The sequence below is a fragment of the Anopheles maculipalpis genome, chromosome 3RL, assembly GCF_943734695.1.
Source record: "Anopheles maculipalpis chromosome 3RL, idAnoMacuDA_375_x, whole genome shotgun sequence".
NCBI classification, from domain to species: domain Eukaryota; kingdom Metazoa; phylum Arthropoda; class Insecta; order Diptera; family Culicidae; genus Anopheles; species Anopheles maculipalpis.
This window is the reverse complement of record NC_064872.1, coordinates 90490066-90516769: the sequence shown is the minus strand read 5'-3', so window position 1 is coordinate 90516769 and position 26704 is coordinate 90490066. Positions and strand designations below refer to the sequence as shown.

Here is a 26704-nt window from a genome sequence, read left to right as displayed (position 1 = left end):
GGCTTTCCAACTTCTCTCTTCCTTCCGTGATGCCGTTTTGTGGGGCGCAGATGATGATTTTGGCAGTGTCTGTTCTTCGGTAGAATGCAGATATCACCGTTAGTAGCGAACGGTTGAACGATTGCGGTTCTCGTTTTGTGCTCGAGAACCCCATTTGTTCTGGGCCCGTGAACCTTCCCAAGAGCTGGCTGGGCCTGTGTAACGCTTTAAATGAAATGTTTCATTGCCACATTTCATCGCTTTGACAAACACAACATCTCAACGGAGGTAGTAGCAGCAGCAGCATGAGTTAGTAAAACTTTAAATGTCTTTTTGTGTTGTGTACTTTTCCGTCTCTTCTGTTTCAATTATTACGCACTCAGCTGTGAAGTTTTTACTGTACCACTTTCAGTCTGCAAACAGTCATTGAGTCGACTGTTTTTGAAACATTTCATCATTTATTGGTGCCGTGACCAGGAGACCAGGAGATAAGTTCAAAACATTTCACCACGTCGTGGAACTCAACGCTCTACCAGTATTCATACTTCTCGAAACTCTTCCGATTCCGAAAACATTCCAGACACTTCCGAGAGAGTTCGGCGACGACCTAGGATCCGGGCGAAATGTTTGTTTGTTTTTTTTCTGTTTCTACTTTCTTTTGGAATTTTGGTGAAGACGCTCCGAGCCACCACCGAGCCCCAAAACACTCGCATTGAGAATTCAATTCCCAAGGGATCTATTTTCCCCTACCGTGGCCATCGAGCTTTTCTTTCCCCCCAACATCCGGGGGGCAAGTGGTCGCGTAGAGTATCTGGCTGGGAGGCACACAATGTCACACAGATCAACCCCCCAAAGACACACACACAGGGAGACGCACTCCGACACAACACCCATAATGTTTGCACTGCCGTTTGTAGCCTTTGGGGGGAGCAAAGGAAGGCAAATGAAACTTGCCACTACGATGGTTCATGGTGCGTTTTGTCGTTTGCAACCGGAGCCTTGATTTGAAGAAATTACTGGCCAAGAAAACGCAAACTAACAAAAAGACAACCCGAATTTTAACGACTTCCGGACGCCATTCCGGAGGCTCCATATTGCGTCAACAAACAAACGAAACAAAAATACTGCTCTAGTAGGAATATATAAACATAGCGACACAAGCGCAGAAGAAATGCGTCTACAATAAATGGCCAAACAGAGGCAATATGAAAATGTTACAGAATTTCCGGACGAAAGTGGTAAAAAGTAACACAACAACACACTGTCTCTCACTGCGTTATCTGAGCTGCGGTCGAGCGGAAAACTGTGTAGCAACTTCTTGCGCGTTGTGCGTTTCTTTTTCTAGACCGTTGGATGATGGTACTTTGATGAAAAAAGCGACTGAAAATTTTGCTACAAAAAGGGAAAGAAAGAAATACGAAACAAAATATTGGCAACTGATGTCTTAGTATACTTCTCCGTCCAAAACAAAAAGAAAAAGTCGGCCAATCAACGCCGGTAGGGGAACGCCGGTATAATCAATCCCATTAAATTATCATGCTTTTGCACGTCATCGCATCAGGGATGCGCGGTTACCCACCCCATCGAACCGACAAAACCGTTTAAAATATTATCGACACAAAAGCCATCGTTCGCTAAATCTGCCCCAGCTCAGCCACCTAATGACATCCTTCATTGGCATCATACCGCAGGACCGTGGTGTTGTTGCACGTTGATTAACCGAAAAGCAGCATTTCTTTTGCAGAAAGAAATTGGGGGAAAACCCACCAGAAAAAGCTGAAGAAACGACTTCCGGTAGCCTGCAGTCGAGGGCCGATAGAGTACGATGATGTGCAGTGTCTCTGTAGTTTAAAAGAACATCATTAAGCAAGGAACGACGACGACGAGGGCGGCTGTGCTCTTTGACGTGAGGAAGCGATCGTTGGACATTAGCGCCATTGGAGTGTTGTAGTGTTGGTCTTTTGATGAAGAGGTTAAATTATACAATATTTTTCGTAAAATGAAACTTTTATATTTGACAGTATCAATCCAATGGATGACTCCTTATATTTACTGTCCTCAGAAAATCTCAATCCCTAATCCATGTAAGGATGTCTGCAATTTTTGCCAACAACCAAAGATACAATCTCCCTTCCGAGGCTTTGTTGTGTCATTCGCCATCAGCTGCTGGCTTAAGCTCATTTTCTTCGGTTAAAAATAATTAAGAATTCTTAAAATGCTAAACAAATGTGTGGTACACACAAACACACGTACTTTTCACTTGTGGATTGATTTTCTAGCTGCTTTCTGTCGATTCGTTTCCATATTATATGCGTCCCAAACAGCCAGTTACGAGTCAAAATTGCGCCAAACGAAGCACCGAGGCAAAATATAATTAAAACAACACGTTTTTGATTCCACCGATACCACACACACACCTTGCCAGCCTGGCGTTTCGTGCTCGAATTGGGAAAAATAATGCTCCAACTAACGCTGCTTTGGCTACACTTCCTCAAGAACTTGCCCGACCCCCCCCCCCCCCCACTCCACAAAAAAAAAACACGAGCAGATTTAGCATTTTCCCTAGAGCGGGTGAAATAAAATTGGAATTAATTTCTGTACCAACACGGGCGAAACTCACGCGTCCGACCATCGACGACGAGAGTTTGGGACTGTTTGCCTGGGCGCGCCTCGAGACAGCAGCCGCTCGAGAAAATTGATAAAGAATGGCAAACGAAACACACGGCTGGGTTTTAATTTGTCGTCGAAGAAATGTCGGGTATGAGGCTGGTTTAACGAGAAGCGCCCAAACGCCTAGGAATCAGTTTTGCTGGTTGTTGCGATGGAAATTGTATCGACGAAATGGAAATTGTTCGCATAGAGAATAAATGGGTTGGTGTGCCTTGGGTGTCTTCGTAATGGAAATTGTGTCCACGGGAAGGGTGACAAGGGGGAGGATAAAGTGTCAACTTCGATCCTTAAGTCTGATGATGTGTCACAGCAAAAAAGGAACCCAACACAACAACTCACAGTTGTAAATTCATTCCGTTGGTTCTTGAATATCATCCTCCAAACAAATGAATCCCGAAATGCCTGTATAATTGAATAGAATGTTTAATTAAGAAGATACCTTTCGAATTTATGAGCGTGTTTGTGTTTTGATGTCATTTTGGCTGATGTTCACATTTTTGTTGTACTGTACTTAACATCAATTTAAACTTTAATTAAAAGGTCCTTTGAATGTAGTTTCGAACTCTCGACCTTTGGCTCACCATAGCAAAACATGTTAGTTTTCAATAAAAGCCTGCAACATCTATTCTATTTTCCAATTACCTAGCCTACCTTTATGCGGGGCGGCCCGGTGGTTTCGGCGACAGCGGCGGCGGTCTTCAAACGGCAGCACCGAGGTTCAAATTCCATTCGGTGCGTCGCCCCGTAGTGAGAACTGACGTTCCAGCAACCTGGTATCGGCAAGCCTAGTAAGCCGTTTGGATGACCGGCGTGACCTTAGAAATCGTTAAGCTAATAAGAAGAAGCCTACCTTTAGAGATTACTAAACCGAGCTCTTTTCTAAGGAATTCTTTTTCTCGACCATATTCCTTCATTGCACTAATTATCCTTTAGAGTAGTTAATAAATAAACTCTAAGCTTCAAAAAAGTCTATCAGTTAAGATCCGATCCACCGAGTTAAGACACACAATTTTCAGATTTGAACATGTAGACTTTCGGACCTTTTGTATCGCAGATTTTCGTCCAAAATTTACTTATCACCATTATCAAATTCTCCCTCTTTGCTCACTTTCTTATCCATTCATCTATGATAAATAGATAAAGAGAAAACAAAATACACACGAAGAGTAGCGTATCAATTTGGAATATTTTAAGGTTCAATCTAACCACTCCAAGGAAGGATGGGGAGAAGCTGAATGTCGGAAGTTGTGCGTCGTCGGCCACCAAACTCCAACCGTAGCCAGCTTTTCCACGTTGCCATACATTTGCATAACAACAACGCATATCAGCTACGATAAACTAACCTTCTCCGTTCTGCTTGCCCTCCCCCTCTCGCCAAATTGCGTTTTCCTCGCTCCCCGAGAAAGGGAGCATGGAAATGGTCTTTAATCTACCCGTACCGAGGAAGGGCCGGCCGATGCTGATACGCGCTGATGCTGCCTTTTCCGGCAGTTTTGTGGAGTGGATTTTGCTGTTCGTCGATGTTCGACGCTTCTAGCGTTCTCGCTTGGAATAAGAAATAGGAGGGAGGGGGGACACACGGCAAACCGGGCACGAAATGAGCTGGGCGGGCTGGGCTGGGCCTGCCTGGTTTCCGAGAGAGATGGCGAGAAAATGATTTTTCCAAACCCAAAAGAACGAAGGGCGTTTGAGCGAACTTCAACCAAACTCGACGCATTCGAAGGCGTTTCGTTGGGGGCCTTCTTTTTGCCTTCGGTTGGCTCGATTATCGAGTGGGATGATTTTCAAAAACCTCCGCGCCCTCCACCGTGTTGCCGGCACGTCCTGCGACCTGCTATTACTCCGAGGGAATGTAACGTCTCGCTGGGGAATGCTCTTTGCTCGTTGTACGAGGGGGATAAGTTAATTTAGTTGTGGGAAAACTCTCGCCCTACACACACATTCCCTTACGATTCGGGTGGAGGAGAAGGGTGGATAGAGAAGAAGGCAAGGGGGACAAAATTTGTTTATCAACCAGCGTCCAAGCATGCGAGCCACGTACGAAAAAGCCATGCCAAAGCCGTCGTCCAGCTGGGACGCAAACTAAATGCTACAAATTTATGTCCTCTTCGGTAAACCAAGAGTGTGATGGGATGTTATAGGCACTCGAAGGTTGGTAGAAAATCCAATTAAATCAAATATTATCGATGAATGGATGTCGTATTGTATGTGATTCACGCGAAAGATAGCGCTCCAAAGGGGTTTGGGGCATCTTATAAAATTGGATGTATCACTCACCAAGGCAAAGTGACAGGAATTATAATAATAAGGCGAGATAAACGTTGAGAAGTGATTGAAGTTAACGTGTCACTCAAGAAGACTCGACATTTGAGTACTTTCGCTTCAAATAGGATTGATAAGGACCACAATTTACGTGCTATCTATCGCTATCTCTTCGTAAGAATATTTGCTACTAAGATTCATGCATCCCTAAGATATGCTCTGACATCGAAATGCTGCTTTCTAAAGTATTTTAAAACAATGTACTAAACAAGATTACTAAAAGAATGCACAAAAACACCACACCGAAGCGCGCAGCTTGTTTATATAACATACCCATACAAACTTTCTGCTAAAATGGGTTAAACTTTTAAATCCAATAATCCTTCCACAACTCTTGCCCTCTTTCAAGTCCACAACTGTACACCGCACGACAATATTGTGCTCTCTTGCACAATGACTTTTCCTGTGCTTCATTTCACATCGAACCGGGATGGCGAAGACGATGAAGACACGGTAAATTCTCCTCAGAAGTCATCACCGAACCAAGTCGCCCGGTAGTTTGTTCGAAGAAAAGGATACCCAAACGGACGGAGGGTGGATGTAGAGAGAAGCAGCAACATAAAAATGGATTAAAAATTAAAATTCTATGTTATTCAAAACAATTCCCCGGGCGGAAAGGGCGGCGAAGTCGAACCTAGCATATTCTTTGTACCCAGTAGAAGGTGTCGCCGTTGGGGAAAGTTTTTTGTTGGCAGAAGAAGGATGCGATCAGGGTGCGAAGGACGAACAAGCTCTTCTTGAAGCGAAGAGGCGCCACTTTTCTTCTTTTTTTTCCCAACATTATACACACATACAATAATGGAGAAAGAACTGGAACTCTTGTCCAGCAGGGTGTTTGCAAATCTTCACGCCTACGAGATGACGTTTAGCACCTTGAAGAGGACAGAGATATCGACCGAAGCACTAGAAACGCATATCATCACGAGTGGTCACTTCGGATTCTGTGTTTGAAGCATCGAAACTACTCAACGTAGGGTGCAAGAGTGTCCTCTTTCATTATCGAGTTGCGCGTCCCTCACAATTCAACACACTCGGGGACTCGCTCGGACGAAAAAGGATACGCCCCACAGTCCTTGCGAATCCTATTGATCGCAGGTCCTTCGTCAATAAGTAGCACTCACCGTAGTACCTCTACAGAGCACACAGGGACGCGCAACATCCATCATTACCCATCCGCGATCCGAATGTTTATGAATGTAAATAAACAACGTCCGAATGCGAGACATTCCACGGAAAGTCCCCGAACGGACACACTACTGCCAACAATTGTGTCCAGAGCCGTTTCCACTCGAAAAAAAAAAAACCCCATCGGCTAGTCTAACAGCAGGGGCTGACGATCTCCAAGGATCTCTCGTCTTTCCACTTATGTCTCCCCGCAGCTTTTGCCCTCTTATTTATTCTGCCCTTCCGTCAGCAGGCGTCAGGTCCCCGTCCACGTCAGCCAATCTTCAACGAAACAACAAAAAGGCGGTAACGGAGGTGGACAAGCGTTCGGTCGAGATGAAAGGACGACACTCATCCACCTACTCTTCTGCTCTTCGATTCACTCATCATCAGTGTAGGCACCACCACACACCGTGCTACCGGCTCAGTCATTGTGTTATGTTTCGTGCTCCGTTCCTGGTGGAGAAACACAGGGAGAATTTTATTTCTGTTATCTGCTCTACTCTCGTTGCTGTTTTAAGCTTCTTTTATAACATATTTATGCAAATTTGTTTGTTTTTACCACTGCCACTACTACTACTACTACTACTGCTGCTGCTTCCTTTCCAGCATCTACCAAAAATACAACCAGCAGCACTATGGCGAAGCACAACGTCGTCTCGTCTTTTGTTCCTCGCTCCTCGTGCTCTTCTCCCTCGCCCGAATGGAAATGAGCGCACAGTAAAAAGTCGCCGTTCACCCAGAAGCAGCGATCATGACCGAAAAGGATACAGTGTGGAGGGATTGGGAGAAACAAAAAAATATGGTCCACCGGGCAAGACAAGAAGGGATGCCGGGTGTCACTGTTTCAAGTGTCGAAATGAAATCCTCCACCAAGTGGAGGCAAAAGAATGAGAAGTTTCACTCCAACACCAACAGAGTTTGCTAGACGGAAAAACAGCCGGCTCAGGCTAAAGGCGTACATCGAGGACCTTTCTCCTTTACCCCCCATATCATGCAGAGAGAGAGAGAGAGGGAGAGAGCAGGGTGGAAAAACAAAACACAGAACCGATGGAAAAAAGCTTCAGCAGTGTCGGGACACTTTGCTGAGCTAATTTAAATTTTTGTTTAATTTAAAACTCTCTGAACGCCTTCTGTTCTATTGAGGCTTTGTGTAGGAGACTGTTGCTGATGCTGAAACGCCTCGACGTACTCAAGGTTTTGGACGTATACGTGTCGATGCAACTAATCGATTCTTATCCAAATGTACTGAGCTTTTGGATAAGCCAAGATGGAAGCAAGGTGCCGGGTACTAGGCGGAAAAGAATCAATTACTGGTATCCGGAGTTTTGGATTTTGGTTTAAAATTTGTGGACGCTTCTATGGAACATTGCGTTACCTGATTAGGTTCACTAATTAATCCCATTTCTATCCGGCATGGTGCAATCTATTAATTTGAATTAGAAAGACAAAAGAACTGCTGCTGTCGTATTACCGTTCCCATTTGTTGATCCAATTTAATCCAATGGCACAAGATATGGAGCATAACTGTTTCTACGTCATACCAACGATTCGAGTCATTATGGAATTGAGTAACTCACTATATCTCGCTCCCAAGTCTTCTTGAACAAACCCGCTAGCTTTCCAACAAAATTTTTCATCAACTTTAAACACTGTAATTTTGACGATTCGCCCAACTTGTTTCCTTCTGCCAACTTCCGGACACGTCCATCCGCGACAAGAGGTCCGGCGTCTGAAAAATTACGTCCAGTCTCCATGACCAAAGATCTCATCTTTCAGAGGCCAACTGAGAGGGCAAAGGCATTTCCGCACACGGATGTTGAATGAGCCAAAAGTTGCTAAAGTTACACAGAAAGGAAAGCACAAGCAGAACGAACCAATTCGGTTCCAACTAAGGGACATCTTCGTCCACGACATTTCTCTTGTCAAAAGTAGGAAGCACCGATATGGGCCGGGAGGGAAGATCCGGAGAGATAATCATGGTTTCAATTCACGCCTTTAAGACACAATCTTCCAAACCTAACGTCTGTTCCGAACCACATCGATTGGATGACGTCTAATGTAATGACGTGACGTGTATGAGGGTGGGATTTTTTTATGTGCTTCCTGTGGTCCATTTCGAATAAAAAGCAAAGAAAACAGAAGCGTCCAACATAAGAGGGTAGGATTAGCGATTAAATTGGGAACCATGTGTCTCTGGGTGTGTGTCTGTGTGTGTTACTCCAAAAGTTTTCCAAAAATCTATGGAAAGCTATCCATCCTCCACGGAGGATCCTTGCGAATTTTGTCAGGACACGGTATCATTTCCTCAAACACAGGGAAGTCCTATCGAAGCCCGACCTTGTGTGTGCCACCGTCTCGTGTACATGGTCGTCACGAAGCGAAACTAACACGTATCTTATCTGCTATTCGATGTTAATGACACTGTTCAAAGGAGGAGCACACAGAGAATCCCACACACACACACGCGGATGTCACAGACAGTACACGTCCAATACGTCTTCCGGCTTCCAATCGCACAAACACCCAGAAACACACCGGCTAACGTGTCGCTGATCCAATGTCCATTTCCGGTCCCGCGGGTCTTCCTGCCGCAGGCCCGCTAGACATCGCCGGATTCGAATGAGAATTGGATGCCATTTTCCTAGCACACACACACACACACACACACTGGTGGCGCTTTGAAAAGATCTCGTGTTTCCTTGTTTGCCAGCCGTTCACAGATATTCTTTTCTCTTCGGTTTTGAAGCTTACCGAAGAGCACCAGCTATTCCAGCAGATGAAACCATCAAAGAGAATCACAAGAGGATTTCTTGCTTTTGATGAGTTGTTGCTTGATACCATAAAGCTGGAGTAGTGGAAAGAAAAATGGTTGGTAGTTGAATAGATAAAGAGAATACAAGATTCTGTAAGTACGAGTATCATTTACACAGGGGGACATACAATTCCGGACAACAAATTTGGGAATAGGGCTGTCGGCAAATTCCACACCGAATTCCAATTTGTTACTCATCGGCACTGCACCTTGGCAAACGTTGTTTAATTTACCGACACTCATTGTGTGGTGTTGCATTGATGGATGGCTTAACCGTTTTGCGTTGAGATGTCATAGACGATAAACCGATGCTCAGTATGCCCGGTGCTTGTGCTGTGTCACGCAGCATGTGTCTCCTCTCCCGAAGCACTCGGAGTCTGATAACAAATGCATCCGCTTTCAAAACGTACGTTGATGGATGGATCAAAACTAAATGTAGATAAATCCTCCCCAAAAGCCCGTGACACAGCAATGGATTCAGGTTTCTCGATTCCCAGTTCCAGGTGCAATAGAATTCTTCATCTTCATCAAATAAATACCCACACACCGTCTGCATGTCTGTACGCACACATGTTCTGGCGATAGTCCACATTTTCGTCCTTTGACAAGCACGTTGAACACCCGATTAAAACCGATACTCGAACCGGACCTCGTGTGTGACAAGAGCACGATTGCAACTGAGCAAATACAACCTTTAACCTGTGCTGGCCACGCTTTGCCAATCACTGCCCCGTGGTTAAACTGATACCTAAACCTGGCGGGCCTGGCCTTCTTCACCGTGCCACCAATTGATTGATGTTATGGTGTTGTTTTCAACACGTTTTGCAAATGTCCAAGCCCAACAATGCCGGCTGAAGTCACCGTTTCTGTTAGTTACCGGTCACCACGGGCAAGTCCGTACCGTGCGGCGTTGTGCAAGTAGTGTTGCTGCTGCTTGAACACGGTGCGGATCAAATTTATGACCTACCATTTAGCGAGAAGGCCGGTGGTTCGTCGACATTCGGGAGGCACAGGTTCCCTTCTTGACCTGCACAAATAATCAAGCAAAGCTGGATTTATAACGCCAGACTACGGGATTTTTTTTTTTTTTGCTCACTCGCTTCTCACCTGAGTATGACTACCTCATACTCATATTCAACATTGTTTTTCACCTACCAACAATTGGTAGGTGAAAAACCCCAATTGATTTTCATCCACAAGCAATTTGTTATCCACTTCAGCGCGCTGAGTCACATCTGTGCCGCGGGGGAAAGAGCGGGGGGGGGGGGGAGTGAATGACGTCCACTAAACGTTTGACACTAAACGCCCAAATGTAGGCCACCCCATTAACTAAAAGCAAACGATAATTGAAGTTTTGCCTCATAACATGGCACAGTTTAATGTTTATTAATTCCAATCTCCAACAGGGAAATCACATGGGTGATAAAAACAAGGTTTTTTTGGCATTTGGAAAAGCCTCCATTCAGTCAACTAATCCTTCACTGCCCGAGTTCTTCCCGTTTTTTGGTTATTAATTTGTTAGTATGGCAATTCTAAATCTGAAATTGAAATATAAACTACCTCGGAGATCAAGGATGAGGACCCAGCAGTCCCTCGTACTGCTTTATGTGCTTGGTGATATGTCGTCCTGCATCTGCAGGACTCCTGGTCCTGGTCAGCTAACGATGATGGGTGATGTTAAAATTCAATCAACAAACAATAGCTGAATAATTTAGTGCATTTCCCTACCATTTGTCGTCCATTGAGTTGACACAGTCGACCAACGGAATCTCTCTCTCTCTCTCTATCTTACTCTACTAGATAGAAGGTGTAATGTACGAGGAACTGTGCTTGCAGACAGTTCCCAAGCCCGATAAGAGGGATAATAAATGTCACACGCTTGATCTCAGTCTCTTCCTGCAATCTGTACCCATCAAACATATAGACGTCTTTTAGAGGGGATGATCTCATCTACACGATCTCAATCTTCGCTCCAATAGGAAAAGAAGCCTAACCCCGAACTGAGGAAGAGCAAAAAAAAACGATGTTTTTGAGACATCTTTTTCGCAATTTCCTTTCGTAAGGTTAACCACCCTCCATCAAGTGTCGGTTGTTTGCATAGGCATGTCTTGATGCGTATACACGTGGCCACCTCTTTAACGCCTAATGATGATGGGAGTGAGCCAAAATCGGTCCCTCATTGCACGCCGGTTCGATACCCGATATTATCTCATCGACTTCCGGTCGCTTCTTCCCAACCCTGAAAGCATGACGTTGCCGCAAACGCAGGAATCTTCTTATCACGCGCGGATGAAAGCATGTACGTACGTAGTACCAAGAATTCCCTTCAGGACATTCCTAGGAACTTTGCGCCCGACTTGATACTGAAATCAAACCATTGGAATGGTGTAGTTGCTGTGCGTTCAACGTCTCTTCTGTTCCAGTTTCTCTCGTACACAGCAGCTTTATCGATGAAGGGCCAAAATGGATGCAAGCACCTGATAACCTACCCACCTCCCTCAGGTCCTCTATGGTTCTTGCTCGTCTGGTCTGTGAAAGGGGAATGCATTCAATGGCACAAGAATTGATCCCAATTTTGCGCCCTCCACGTAATCGTCTTTAACGCGAGAGGGAGAGATTTGAGAATGAAAGCCTACGCAGTACTACACCGAACATCATAAACAAATACCCTAAGGGAGGCGAATGAAAGCGCGCGAAGCGTATAAACGCATTCCAAATCAAAAAGTCGAGCCAAGTGGTGGTCGTTGTTTGTGTATGTGGTTTTCACGAGGATGGTAGGAGTACCGAATCAAAATAGGGATGAAGTTCCACAGACTTTTCCCTCATCAGAAAATACACATTTAACCCACTCGATTCGAAATATGCCAATTCAGAAAAAGGGGTTGAGAAATCGAGAAGAAAAGAAAATTTCGAAGGCGACGAAAAGTCAATTTTCTGCCAACCCTGAGTCACCCTTCCAAAAGGCCTCTAGAGCAACGAGGACCTAACAATATCTTGTGCTCTCTATGAGGGGGGAAAAACTGGAACGAGATACGAGATACGTAAACTCTATCTAGCTGTCGTCAAGTTTCTGACTGCTGCGCTCCTCTCGATTACTTCAGATAATAAGCGAAATGAAAATCTTCTTTCGCCCTTCCTCAATCTGCAGCAGCAGCAACAGCACACACGACCAGGCCGGGCATTTGTGATGGCCAACCCCTACAAGGATAATTCAAACTTCCTGAGCACTCCTACCACACACTGACGCACACAGCAAAAAGGGGTTGATTCGATTAGAATGCACCCGAGAGCAGGGGAGAAATTGACATCATTTAACACACACGCACACGGAAGGATTATTTTCCGGTATCCGGGTAGGACGATCTCGAGGACCTTTCGTTTTTCCATCCGTAACGTTAAAAGACTTAAAGTTGAAGTTCTTGCGGCACAGGAAATGAAGTTAGCCACGTCGTCTTTCCGGAATCTTCATAAATGGCAGGAGATTAACAAATTCTTTTCACACGTGTGACGCAAAACATCATCATCTCTTGGAGACATTCATAAATTCGTTTTTAAATTACTTCTGCCGCGTTCTAATCCTCCATTCGGAAGACAGAGGGTTCCGCCGTAAATGAGGTAAACGCGGTCACACACATACATATGCTCAGCACACTGGTTTATGGTGTCTCTGTCTCTTATGTGAGAAAATGTTCCCAGTTCTTGAGTGTAAAAACCCTCTGTCTTGGTTCCCAAAAACGACACCACCAAGAAGAGGGACGATGATTTGGACGTTTAAATATGGCGCGTATTGTAATAAAGCAGGATAATAGCTGTTCTTAAACATAAGGGCAGGATACAAAATGCCTCATGGTGATGCATATTTTAAGGTGGTGAGTTCCATCATGTCGTCGTCCAAGAAAATCCTCCACTAATTTCTTTTTTTCGCTACTAATCTGGTAAAGAATGGCACGATGGTACGTTATACCGGAGCAACTTCGAAGTTCCTGAACAAATTCATTCCACCATCTCATAGTGCACTCTTCTTGCTTTACGTATCGGGGGGATTGTTATGGCGCAATTCGCGTACGCCATAAACCGATCATTGACATCATGCCTGCTTGCCGGATCAGTGCGGGCCCGGAGCACGCAAAACCAGAGGTCTCTCTGGTCTCGTTGATGTTGCTGCAGTCGAAGAACCACCGGGAAGCAACCACCGGGTGTAAAGCCAATAGGATAACGACGAGGTAACCATCGTGGCATCTTGGCATGGCAAGAAACGGACTTTCAACCTCGAAGACATCGACATCATCTCGAGCCATCGTTTCGCCCGATGATGTTGATGATGATGATGATTAATTTCCCCCGAGGCAACCCGCCCAAGCACAAGCAGAGGGCACATTAGGCGAACCAACATGACACAAGACGAAGCCGACGTACCGATCCCAACCACTCGCAGCCATTCCAATAACTATAAACTCCAGTTGCTCGGTGCGTCCTTGCGTTCTCGATACACTTCCCAAGAAAGGTGTTTCCAGTGCTATCGAACCATTCGGCAACGACATCCTTTCGGGCATTCTCCCAGCCAGCGATCTCGTTCATCAAACATCGTCACACAAGGGTAAAACATATAGCAGCAGTTCGCGATTGTGTCCTGTGTGCGTCGTCGTCGTCCTCGGCCAGCTTTGGATTGACGCAAAACACAAGAGGGAGCGAGCATGAGAGGAACACGATTCTGTCGTTTGTCGCGCAAAGTGTCACACACAAACTGCAACCACACGTGTTGTGTTTGTTGTGCGCCTCCATTTGCGTGTGTCGAATGTATTCGCGCGTCTCATTTTACGCCTGGAAGGGCTAGAGTTGGAAGACCAACTCTAGCCCTAAGCTGGCTCTATCTATTCTGCACTTACTGCTCTGGAGTAAATTGAATCTTAAATCGTGGCACACACACACACATGGTCGTCCTTACCGAAATTGATTGAGAATTTTCGACTGTTTATTTGACTCTTCAACTGCTGTCGAGTAGCTGTAGCAAAGTTTCCTAAGTGATATTTATATATAAAAATTGCAACAAATTCTAAGGTTGAACACAAGCTATGAAAACTCAGACGGAAAGTCTAACATCGTATGCTAAGCCTTCGTATGTTTGCCTTTGATATCGTCCTTAAGGACAAGAACTACTATCGTTACCGGCAATATATTTCTCAAGCATTGAGAAGTTTTTTTTTTGTAAAAATTTTCATTGAAAATTTCTAACTAGATAGGCATCGGAAGAGCATGGCAGCAAGAACCGTACGATGACAACAACCGTGAGGCTCTTCTGTACTAAGCCCACCTTAAATTTCCCGCCCGATTTTTTGGCCGGTGGTAGTTTCCCACACAAAACTTCACAAAACAGCCAGCTGCCACACCAAGCAAATGTTTAAATTTAATCAGATTTTTATCTCAACTTCCCATCTCACAACACGCCAGAACATGGCGCTCCTTCTTCTCGGTAACTATACCGTTTTTTTCCTTTTTTTTTTTTGGTTGGCGTTGTTTGCCGCCTTCTCCACAAAACGGCGACCCATTTACCCCACCAAAATTGTGGGGGAGGATTTGCTGTTGCCAAAAATCTCTCTACCGGACGCGGCGTGGATGTGGCGTGTTCACATATTAAATTAAAATGTTGTTCCCTTACAACGGAGCGCTCTGTGTGGTGGTTGTGTGCTGCGAATGGATGGAGTATTTGAGGACAACAACTTCTTCTTCTCAAGGCAAGACTAGAGGTAGGGGTAAGGATTGACGGCATAAGATGAGCAACCATGTCGATTAAATTTACCTCCACCAGTACGAGAACGCTTCGAAAGGACGAGAAATGTCTTTTCCTTTACCGGAAGAAGTGGAGCAAACGCTGTACAATCGCTTTTGTACAGGCAGTTTCTCTTTTTTCTTCTTAAAATGTTGGAATATTTGGCCGCTGCAATTGAGTTGCGTGAGGCGAAACTCTCGATCTCGTACAAAGCCGAAGAAGTTACCATCTTCGATACTAATTTGATTACGGTATTCTTCGTCAAGCCTCCGTTGCCGGACTCATCCCCATCTTTGCTTACTTCTCAAGACGACTCTCTAGTACAGCTGATGTCAACATTTGGCACATTCTTGACGATGAACATTCATAAGAAGAGGACGAAATATTGGAAGCAATGCCCTGCAAAAACCTCACCTCCAACTTCGTTCTGATGCGAATAGAGAGCAAGCAATGAATCTAATCTCATGCATATGAATTACATCATTATCCGTCCACTTAGAGGAGACAAAAAGGGGAGTTGTGATGCGTAAGGATAGGATTAGCAAAAGCATCCTGATTGGTGATGTTTGATGATTCCAAACCGCCAGACTGAACACAGCGGATAAACATTGAAGCAGTTCAACCATCCCTCAGGAAGAATTCTTTATGACTACGAAAAATGAGTAACTCTATTACAAGATGGATTGAACTAGTTTTCCTGAGAGTTAAAGCCTCGTAAACATATAAGCAAAATACGCCCAAATTTATGCAAACTATCGAACAAAATTTGGATTTTCTTGACTAATCATGCGGCTTACCTTAATTTTGAGAGCAACAATTTAAGCTGAACAACAGCAGAAGACCTGAACATTTGAACATCTGCAGAGCAAAAGTATATACAAACAAAAGCTTGTGTTAATGGCATTCAACATATTGGAACGTTCTTGAAACTAAAAATCGTACATTATACTACTGTACTACATCAAGGAAAGGAACCCAAAGCGGAGGCTACGTATAAATAATATAATATTGGGCAATTTCTGCCGAATAAGCATACCTACATTAGCATTCCCTGGGAAAGGAGGACCTTCCCTAACGACAGACTTTCATCTGTTAGTTTAGCATCACTGTCCCGAGAAAATTCCCACCACGCTATGGAAGGATATCCACGGTACCACAAAGACGTTCCACAAAAATGCAACTAAATCACAAATCACTCGCCTCCCGTCTAATGTTTGCTTGACATGACGAACATGACGAATCCTGAACGTCCGAACGGGCCAAAGGTTTAGCGTCGAATTCGAAAAAGGAGTGTATCTTTTGGTTGAGACAAGGACGAATCAATACATCGTTCCCAATAAAAAAGGGGGAAAAATACAATCTGCAAGCATGACTATTTATTACACACACACATACACACACACTTAAGCGAACCTGGGCTAGATCAGAAGATGAATGCTGAGTCTGAAAAATGTGTGCACTGACCGGCCATCCCATGTCCATTCCCCTTGTATCTACATGTGTCTGTGCAACGAGCCGGCAAACATGAGCTCAAGAAAGCAAAATTGCACGGAAATCTGTTCACAGATCTTTCATCTTCATCCTATCCACCGAGCTCGAACGTTCGCGCTGACGCTAGCCCATTTCTCCAAGAGTTTTTTGGGGATGGCACCACCTTTTGGAAGGCACGGAAAAGAGAGAGAGCGAGGGAGAGAAGAACACGACGATCATTGTTTACCGATGATTGTCAATCAGCAGCGGAACCAAACGGACAGACTACTGATCAGGCTCGAAGCCGATTCGGACCAATGTCCCGGGTCGAAATCGATCGAAACTGCAACACAGACGGAGGAAAATGGAGGAAAACGTTCATCTTCTACTCTTGCACCAATCCTTCAGCATATCCTCTATTCTGGAGAGACTCGAGGAAGGTTGGAAAAATTAAAAATCTCCACAGAATCGACATCCGGCCTCCATTCGAGTGGTGGTTGTCTCGTTCGACCATTGGCGATGTCTTTTTTTTTTTCGCTTCTTCCTATCGTCTGTCAATGATGCTCAACAGAAAAAGCAATCCACAAAACCGATGCAATCAGACATTCTTTCCGATCAGTTTCCTTTCACTGTGTGAGTTATAGAACGTGGCGCATATAGCGAAGGGAGGTCAGTAGTTCAGTTTATCAAAAGTTTTGTAGAATACAGACAATCAACTATATGACTTTTCGCTTTTTCTGTTTTTTTTTTGCTGTTTGAGGAATTTACGATAATTCTTTATCTTGCCTTTTTCGTTGTTCAAGATTTCAGGAAGAGAACTGAACTTAAGTAAATTAATTAATTCCAATTCTGATCGAGTAGAGAAATTCGTATGTTTATACCATCCAACACTTACAGTATTGGACAAAACAAGTGCAACTCAAATAGGGCAATCATAAAAAGGATCAGTAAATTTCATTTTTTTTAAATAGAAAACGGGACACTTACTGCGGTTGACGGTTCAGGAGTCTAGACGTTTTCTACATGTTTATTGCAACTATCAGCTGTCAAACTGACAGCTCACAGCGAGTGTTTTGTAAACAAGAACCATTTTGTGCCAGTCAAAACAACTGCAATTTTGCGGATCTTTGAACTATTCTTTCTACCAGCATGGTTTAAGAAGAGTGTTGGAAAAAGATTCGTTTCATAAAAAAGTATTTTTTTTTGCATTATTGTAACATTACAAGCTAAATACATGTTGATAATTATTGAGGAAGGTCAGTACTGATGCTTTCTTTATATTTTTGCTACTAGACACCAAAATGACACCCGACAGCCTTGGAGTGAAACTAAGAAAGAAAATAATCGATGACTTCAAGAGTGGAATGTCATAAAAAACAATTCGTGATGCGACCGTATCTAGACTGTGCTCGAATTTTCGTACAACCGGAAAGAGTTTTGAGGACAAGAGAGGTGGAAGACCACCGTCCAGTACGCCAAGAGAGGACACTTTGATCGTACGAAGCACGGAAAAGGAAGAGTTTCAAATCTTCTTTCAAGGTACGAATGGATATGTCGGCTTGTTCTCTCGATATGCTGCGATAAAATCCTCTGATTTCACTTAGGAACCGGAATAAAATATTTGTTTGATCAATCTCATATTGACTGGGATGTGCAGAAATGGCGGACGGTTCTGTTCAATGATGAGTCGAAGATCAACATCTTCGGAAGGGCCCGGTATTTGCCGTGTACGTCAACCAACTGGAAAACGCTTAGTTTCACGTTGCTCTCACAAGACGTTGTGAAGCATGGCGGTCTGGGTCTGGGTCTAATGGTCTGGGGATGTTTTTCTGCGAACGGTCTTAGTCTAGTTCATCAAAACGATGGAATAATGGACCGTTCCATGTAGATTTACATTCTTAAAAATGTTATTTGCCTTATGCTGAATGCAACATGCCTTTGAAATGAATTTTCGAACAAGACAACGATCCTAAGCACACCGCCAAAGTGGTCGGACAGTGGTTTAAGGATAATGAAGCCATGGTGATAAACTGGCCACCTCCATTCTCCAAATCTGAACCCATAGAGAACCTGTGGCAGATCGTGAATCAGCGAATTGATCTTCAAGGTGCTCACGGTAATTGAAAACAAAGGATTTGCAACGAACTGTTGAAAGAATATTTAAAAATTGGCAAACAACATGCGAAGTTGCCCTTATTTTATCCAAGAGGAAAACGTTGAATTTTTATTTATTTTTTATTTTTTCATGAATTGTTATGTATACATAATGAAGTATTTGTTATAACAAAGACGAACAGTGCTGTTTCAATCAACTTAAGACACCTTTCACACAATCGACTTATTATGAACCATTAATGTAGGGTTTCATGATTGGGATTGATTGGTGGGGCACTTGTCTTGTACAATACTGTAGCTCAACTATGCCTCAACAGCAAATAGACCAAACTAAAATCCAATTTTTTTCTGGCACAGCTAGCCAATGTGTCCCGAAAACCCCTTTCTCAGATAAACGTGAAAATTGCACGCTCGCTTATCAACACAATTCGACCACAAGCGAGCAGAATCTAAATGGAATGGTGCCACTCCTATTATGACATCGAAACCCACGTGCCATGACGTCGTCGCAGGATGTGTCATTCGCGCTATCGTCAACCTTGCGTTGGTGGTACGGTAGACAAATGGTTTGCTGAATACTGCTCGCACGATCCCGCCTTATCTTAGGGGTCTGACGAACCCCAAGCCCCATAATTTACAGTTTGCAACAACCGCCAAAAATGGAGCGATCGGAAGCGTACAATAAACGAACGCCTGAAAGTATGCAATCGGATTGAATGGGCCATCCTTTAAAAAAGAAACCAGCGTCCAGCGTCTATCGGAGGAGGTATAAAGTGGACCTAATTTACATCTACTGCAAGCGAACGACAGGCGAGTCCTTATTCCTAGCTCGTCGCCCTTAGGTTTGTTGGTCCGTTCGCACCGGACCAACCGTTCCAAATGATCCTTTACTAGCGTGCAATGCAAAACATTAGCCAACGCAAGTCAACGGGCACATAAAACAGCGGAAATTCGCCCAACGGTCAACTAATTTATGGCTCAACCCAGATGCGTTCGCTGGGCCCATTTCCATCAGAAGCTGTAATGCGCATTGCCTACCTTTCAGGCGCAGTGATTTTAAACATGCACCAACGCGACCAAACGAGAATTAGCTGATGGATGTTGGGGACATTCGAACGTTTGTAGATACAAAAGGAAGGACGCAAAACCTCGGGCAAACCGATGCATAATTACCATCCTTCCCTCCGGGGGGGCAAAAAAAGGGGTACAAAACAACTCAAAACCTGACGACTTAACAGGAGAGAGCAAACGATGTGCGACGAATCTGCGCCTTTTTCCTTCGTTAAACGCGGCACTCGGCCAAACGCGGCGACTGCTGCTTTTTTGAACCGTCAAAGTGGCTGTGTGTCCCAGACGAGTGTTAGCGTGTGCCAGCGAACTGAAACATTTTGATTGATTTCGTTGAATATGGACCGTAACGAAAGTGAATCGCACTCATCACCATCATCACACTCCTCTCTAGACGGCGCGGTTTGACGTTTGCACGGGCACATTGTCACAGATAAAGTCAGCTTAATCTTAATGATGTACTACCCGGGCGCGCGAGCGGGGGCCACAAGTGTAATAGTTTCGCGGCAAATCTTGGTTGGTAGGACCTCCCAAAAACCGAAGACATTCACTGTATACGGTACGAAACGGTGCAGTGCAGCATCATCAAACGAATCTGCCGCCATCTTCCCGAGAACTCGATGCGCCAGATGACGAAAACGTTGATGATGATCTCGTTGTTTTTAAACCCGTCCCGTTTCCTTCCCGTACACTACGTAGGTACAGTACCTTCGAGCGAGTCATTCGAATTTGCTTTGTTGTTCCAGTTGTGTGATGACGCGAGGCCTACCACAACGTTTTCCTTACTGTCTTCGGGCTGAGCAACAAACCCCCCGGCACAACTCGAAGCAAAAATGGGGGAGCAGCAACGGGAAAATGAGGTTTTCCCAAGAAGATTTATTATCTTGTGGGAGCATATTCGACCTTCGTCTGACCGGTCGCCACGAATGTAATGTCTGGCAGTTTGGCGGTCTCTGCGCGGAAAGGCAACAAGTACCACCACCAGAAGTAGAACCTTTCCTTGCGAAAATGTGTCTGGAACACGTCCACAACCTTGGGCAACGAGGGATGTTGATGACGAGAAGAAAGGGAATCCCTTTTTCATTAAATCAAACACCGTGTGGTGGTACAAAGCAGCAGTAGGGAAATGTTTTTGCTTTCAACAGCTTAAAGACTTCACCGGTGTGTATTTCTTGAGAATTCTACGCTACGCTCTAACGGAGCAGTAGTGATGTACGTAATATAGCATTCATGTAGCAACTTTAAGTTGTGCTCTACGAGGAACCCCCTTCGTTTATTGAAGGTTTCTGGACTCTGAAAATACTCAAAAATGAGCATAAAAAAAGTTGCTTGTCCCCCTGGCAAAACAAAACTTTACAAATATTGAACGATTTTCCCATTTACGCGTGTGTGTAAACTGACATCATATCCAAGCGTTTGCCCACATTAAACGTCACGTTTTGGAAGGAAAGTTTTCTGCAACCCGATTCTAAAGTCGCATTAACTTCGCTATCGAAATTCACCGACACAACACCACCATCATCCCTAGGAAGACACACCGAAAGTGGAAGAAGAAGAGGACCAACAAAAAAAATCATTTACCGAACCAAACTTCGAGGCGTCGAGGTGGCCATTGAGACAAACGATTCCGACAAACTGTCATCAAACTGGCAGCGTCCCTTGGGGGGAATACTCGCACTGCAGCAACCATTTCCCATTTCGACCTATGGACGGCCTTCGCGACGTCCCTGTTCCACCGCTCTTTCGGTTTTGTTAAGGAAAATACTGCGAAGCATCGTCCGTTCGGTGTGGTAAAACTTTTGCTACCGGTTTGGAAAATTCGACGGGAGTCCTCCCCGGAAGCGTCACGTCAGCAAATCGCTGGACGAAAATGATGATTGGCTTTGCTAACGAACGTTGACGGGTCGATGGCGATGGCAACAACGAAACGTTACGCCAAATCGGGGGCATCAACACAATTTTAGAATTAACCCTTTTTTTGTCGGAACTATGGACTCGCCGCCACTCCAACGCCACATTCTCTTAAAGATCGGCTTTCATTTAAAGCGTACGCGGGGGTTTTTGTTATAAATAATCCCGCACTGAACTGCACACCTTCCACCGGCCGCTCAAAATCGAAAAACCCTTGGAACGGATGGTAAACTTCGGTTTCAAGGGGAAAGGGGGAGTGAGAAATGACCAAAACAACCAACACACGGAGCGCGTGTGCGTTCGATGATGGAAATACTGGCACACATGCGATGCGATAATGTGAAACATGTGGTGCTGAATGCTCCTCATATGGTTTGAGGTTGAGCAGAAGAGGAAACAGTACGTGAGGAAGAAGGAAAGGCCACGTTGGGGCCGCATATAACAGCAACCTTTACAGTAAAAATTATCACTCAAAATTATATTTTTGGGGTTTTTCTGTTTACAATCTGCTCAAACCGAAATAGAAAGTGCCAAATCAATGAAACCCAACACCAAAAACCTCTTCAATTTTTTTTAGCTATGTACCATCAGTCCTTTCCCCTAATTGATAACGAACAATTCAACAAATAGAAATATTGGAACGAGGATATCAAAATTGCATTCACTACTCACTTGAATTCGCCGTGTCGGCCGTTTGGTGGAATTTTGCTTCGTCGTCGCTCTCTCCCTCTCTACCTCTTGGTACGGTTTCCTTTTTTTGTGTCACAAATCACAACTCAACACATGATCACCACACCTTGGGCTCCGGACCACTCGCGGCACTTTCGAACTCCGGACCACGCGATTACTACACTTTCACCGCAACGACAAAAACGTAAAATTTGCTCGCCACACACCATACACGCCTTAATGTATGCAATTTTCGTTACAAATCAAAGTAAACCACCGCACCGCACATACGGTTCTCCTAGTGACAGCTCACTGTTTTACTACGTGTTGTACACCATTCGTCGCATTCCGTATTATCAAACGCAGTAGGTTTGTTGTTTGTGTTGGGGCGCCTCTAAGGGGCGAATCACTAGCTGTCAAAAGTTGTGTCGTCGGCAGCAGCTTGTCAAGCAGGAAAAAAGGGCGAAAAAAAGAACCTCGAAACCGGAACCCCAAAAAAAAACGCCAATTATTTGATCCTTCTGTTGGCCTGTTTTAGTGTTTGGTAGACGCAAAACGCGCACACACTGAACGCAGAAACTCTCAAACTCTCGCTTTCGGCAATGGAGCCGTAGGAGTGTGTTGTGCGGTTTTCCCCGGTCAGCTCTTTAATGCACCACCGTGGCCTTGTCGCACACACACAGCGGTTAAAGGTGGTTTGCCGGTTATCAGCGGTGATCAATCTCGACCGGAAGTAATAGAAGGTGTAGCAGAACTAGTCCGTGTTCCGACCACGTCACGCCGTAATCGTTTTCTCCAGCAAGCCACTCCTCTAGGGTTTGTGTGTAGGGTCGTCCTGTTGCGACCAGATCTGTCCAGCGAGAGTGTGGAAGAGAAAGAAGTAATCAGTCATAAATTGAAGGATACTTTAGTTCGCGTGCACTGGGTACAGGAGTGACACGGGAAGGATGCCGAAAGGTAAACAAACACAAAAATGCCGTCAATGAAGCGCTGCCGTCTAATGAGCGTACACACGCATAGCACTAACCCGTGGTGTGAAGGAATTTCGTGGTGATTTAAATGGAATTTGTTCCACAAAATAAGGTGACGGAAGTAATTTTCACACACATAAACACACACACTAGTCGAAACAGGCACGGTGCACACAAACTCACCTCAAGCTGATTAAACACTGAGCTGGCAAAGATGAAGATGGGATCACTATCACCATCAAGAACCAATACTAACTTCTCAAGAAGCGTATTTACTGCATCCTGTGCTCCTTTCCTCTCGTATACGTGTTTTAGTTGTGTTTGGCAAGGGCAACTGCTGCCCCGATTGCTTCGATTGTAGAATTGTAAGTATACTTTGATGGTGTGTCAACGAAAATCACGCAAGGAAGAAACGATGATGCTCCACATCACTCTATTCTTCAACACTGTCGACACCTGCCGCAACAGTAGTAAAGGTCGAGGCCCCCGGTGTGCGAGATGAGTTGTGCTGCTGCTGTTCTTGCTGCTGCTGCTGCTGGTGATGTTGTGTTGTTGAGACACGGCTGATAGCGTGGTATTCGTCAGACGTCGGACCAAACACAACACTCTCCACTATATAAGCTCTAACTCATCTGGCACGGAGAGCGGAGCGGTGTCGCTCTCTCGAACAACAACAACCAACAACAAAAGTACGACACCCGAAAAAATCAACCCCCATGCACACAACCACACACACACACACCAGACGCAGATAACGAACGACATGTTGACACGATGGAGACGCCGTATCCTCGACGCGTTTTCCTAGGCAACCACCGCCACGGTATGCAGCACTGTGTGAGTGTGTGTGTGAGTGAGACGGCACGCAAACCGAGCGCACGGAAAATACGAGCACATTTTCGTGCGCTCTGAAGCGCGCGCATTCGCCTTACGCGTGTGTGATATATGTGTGTGGGGGGGGATGGTTTTTTCTTTCGGCTGTTGTTTTGCTTCACCCCTTATTTATGTGTATGCGTGCCGGGTTGGGAAATCTTTGCGAGAACGCAAAAATCGAGAGAATAAAATCTCGACTCGCGAGAAATACACAAATCTTCTTCCCACCCACTCTTACGCTCTCTCCTTCTCACTCTTTCCGGCGAGCATGACAGGTTGCGTCACACACAAAAGCACACAAATACTGTCAAGAGCTACGAGCAGCATTAAAATAGCGTACCGTGGGCGACGAAGAACATAATAAATGTGGGAGAAAAATGGGAGAGCAACCAAAAGGAAGAGCCGGGCGGCGTTCCGGAGCGAACCCGAGAAATGACAATGTGTGTGCCAATGGTGGTTGCGTCCGTTGCGAGAGCAAAACGGACGGTTTGTTTATGGATTTCCCATTAAGCGGAACGATCCGCTGCATCTTCTGTTTCCTTCTCCACCCCTCCGCCCCCCCCCCCCTCCCCCTGGCAACAATTCCTTCCTTTCATCGGATTTTCCGAACCCATCCATCCCCTTTCTCGCCCCATCAATCTTGCGTCAACTCATACACGTGCACATGGGGAGCAACGGTTCAAAAGAAACATTCCCAAACTGCAAGCAAACGACGCAACGGAATTTACTGCACGGAAGTCCTTCGTTTTATTCTTTAAAACTCAACTCAGGTGTCATGCAAGCCTTTAAAAAAATTAGCGAAAAAATGGTAGATCATAACGTCAGGAAGATAACTTTGTCATGCGGATTGCATACTTTAGGGAGTTTTTTCTCTAATTTTAAGAATTTCTCTTTAAAAAGCAAGAAAACTTCTTCAGTGCAAAAAGAACTGAACCATTTCATATCTGAACACTCACTCACTCTGCCGACCTTGCCATATCTCTCGGAGGAGATGCTTTTCAACCTCCCATCCGCATTCCAGCATCCAAAATATACTGGTGCGGCAGCTGCTTCCTTGTCTATTATGTATTCTCTAACCAAAAAGGTTGGCTTTTCCACTTTCCACGTGAAAGCAGTAGACAAAAACGCTAGAATTAGCTTCATGGAGGCGCTGTTGCCGCGGGATAGCACAATCGTGCTATTCGTTTAATTAAGATTTATCAAGCCGAGCGAGACCAATGATGTGGAATTTCTAATGACAACCTGATCGTTTGGGGTTTTCTTTTTCTCCGGCTTTGAGTTGGACATTTTGCAGCAGCACAAACCCCCGGTCTGGGACAAATTCTTTGCGAAAGTTAGTATCAATCTGACGTGTGTCTTTGAAGTATATACTGCCAATGTTGTTGCGCACCAGCAGGCGCCTGGATGGAGAGGTGTGATAATTTTGCTAAAATCCTTCTTCTCCTGTGAAATTGGATGTGGAAGTGCCGACCGGCCGACCCAAAAAAAAAAATCCATACCCAACAAAACCAACTGTCTCCGGGAATATTCCTCTGAATGTCACGACGACGATGTTGACACCGACGAAACGGGTTTTTTGAGAAAAACCGTGTCATAAGCTGTTGAATTATTTAATTTCCAATTTCGAGCCGCGTTAACTATTCAGCCGGCGGATAGAAAGGGAGTTTCGTTCCTTTTGTTTTTCCTCCGTAGGTTAGTCCTTACTCCAAGTACCTCGCGCCGTGTTCTAAGAGGAAAGATTTTCCAAAACACAGTCTCCTTCCCTCGCTTTTCGAACCGTTTTGTGTGCGATGCGAAGGGAAGGGATAATCGCAGAACCTGTCGAATTTTGCTGTTCCATCTGAGCGCCGGGACCAAAAATTGGAAAGATGACAACACACTCTTGACAATGTCGCGGGAATAACGCGCAATTGCTCTTTTTTTGGTGCTACTCTGCTGCCACGAGATGAGAGTGCGAAGTCATCGACACATGGTTATCAGCAAAGCGCCTAGGGTAGTAAATTTATTATTTACGGCCTCTTAAACCTACTCTCTTGCAATGCTAGTCCTTTTTTTGGTGAGCTGCTACTGCTTTGACTGGTTTCATGGTTTCAAATTTTCTACGCCCCGCCAACGAAATCCGCGAGATGACAAAGACGAGATTGCCGAGTGGATTAATGAGAGAGAAGGCTGATTATTACTACGGGGAACCATTCACGCTAATCAATATTTGAATGCACAGTTAACCGTGATCTGCAAAAGCAAGAGGAAACAGAATTCTGTGTTTGTACTTCAGAGTCGTGTTTTGTGGTTTGAATTTTCCAAAACGATCGCGACGCTGGTGGCATCTTGCACTTGGATCGAGAGGTTTTACTTATCTTAAGACTGACGCAACAACAACACTACCAGGAGATATTCGAAAAACTCGTTGAACCGGCTCCAAGAGCCATCGACCGGAGCAAACGGACGGATAACTCTAACGCCAAATGGAGATCGGGCCCAGAAACATCGGGCATAACGCACAGCAGGGGACTTAGATCCGTCAAGACGACCCTCGTTGGCCTGTCTCGCGCATATATGCAAAGAGACATCAGCCGACAGAAATCCATCACCAAACCTTGTCTACTTGATTCGTTTCGTTCTTTTCCCCCTTACCTTGCAGAAGAACTCTTCCACGGTTCGGGAAGTTCTTGAAGAGCTTGAAAGGCTAAGAAACAAGGGTCCCAAGTGTGTCTGGCACTGGAAGAACTCTTGAGGGAGCCTCCAAAACGCTTTAGAAGAACCGCTTCAAAGCAGAGAGGAAACAGAATGTACCAAAGTCACGATCGTGTGCTGTCGTCGATGGATCTGCTTCGGTCACTACGGTAACCAGCAACTAGCGGTGGAAGGTATTAGAATAGTGACGGAGGGGGAATTTAATCATTCCATCCA

General features: G+C 44.9%; 1 protein-coding gene across 1 annotated transcript in view; it reads right to left on the bottom strand.

Annotated features, from left to right (window-relative positions):
- LOC126562462 (carbonic anhydrase 7) overlaps nt 1-6225 on the bottom strand; it is a 139703-nt gene extending 133478 nt beyond the window's left edge. The window contains exon 1 of the mRNA XM_050218974.1: nt 6222-6225. The gene's annotated coding sequence lies outside the window, so the exon portion shown is untranslated. The remainder of the gene's footprint in view (nt 1-6221) is intronic.
- Nucleotides 6226-26704: the final 20479 nt, after the last annotated feature.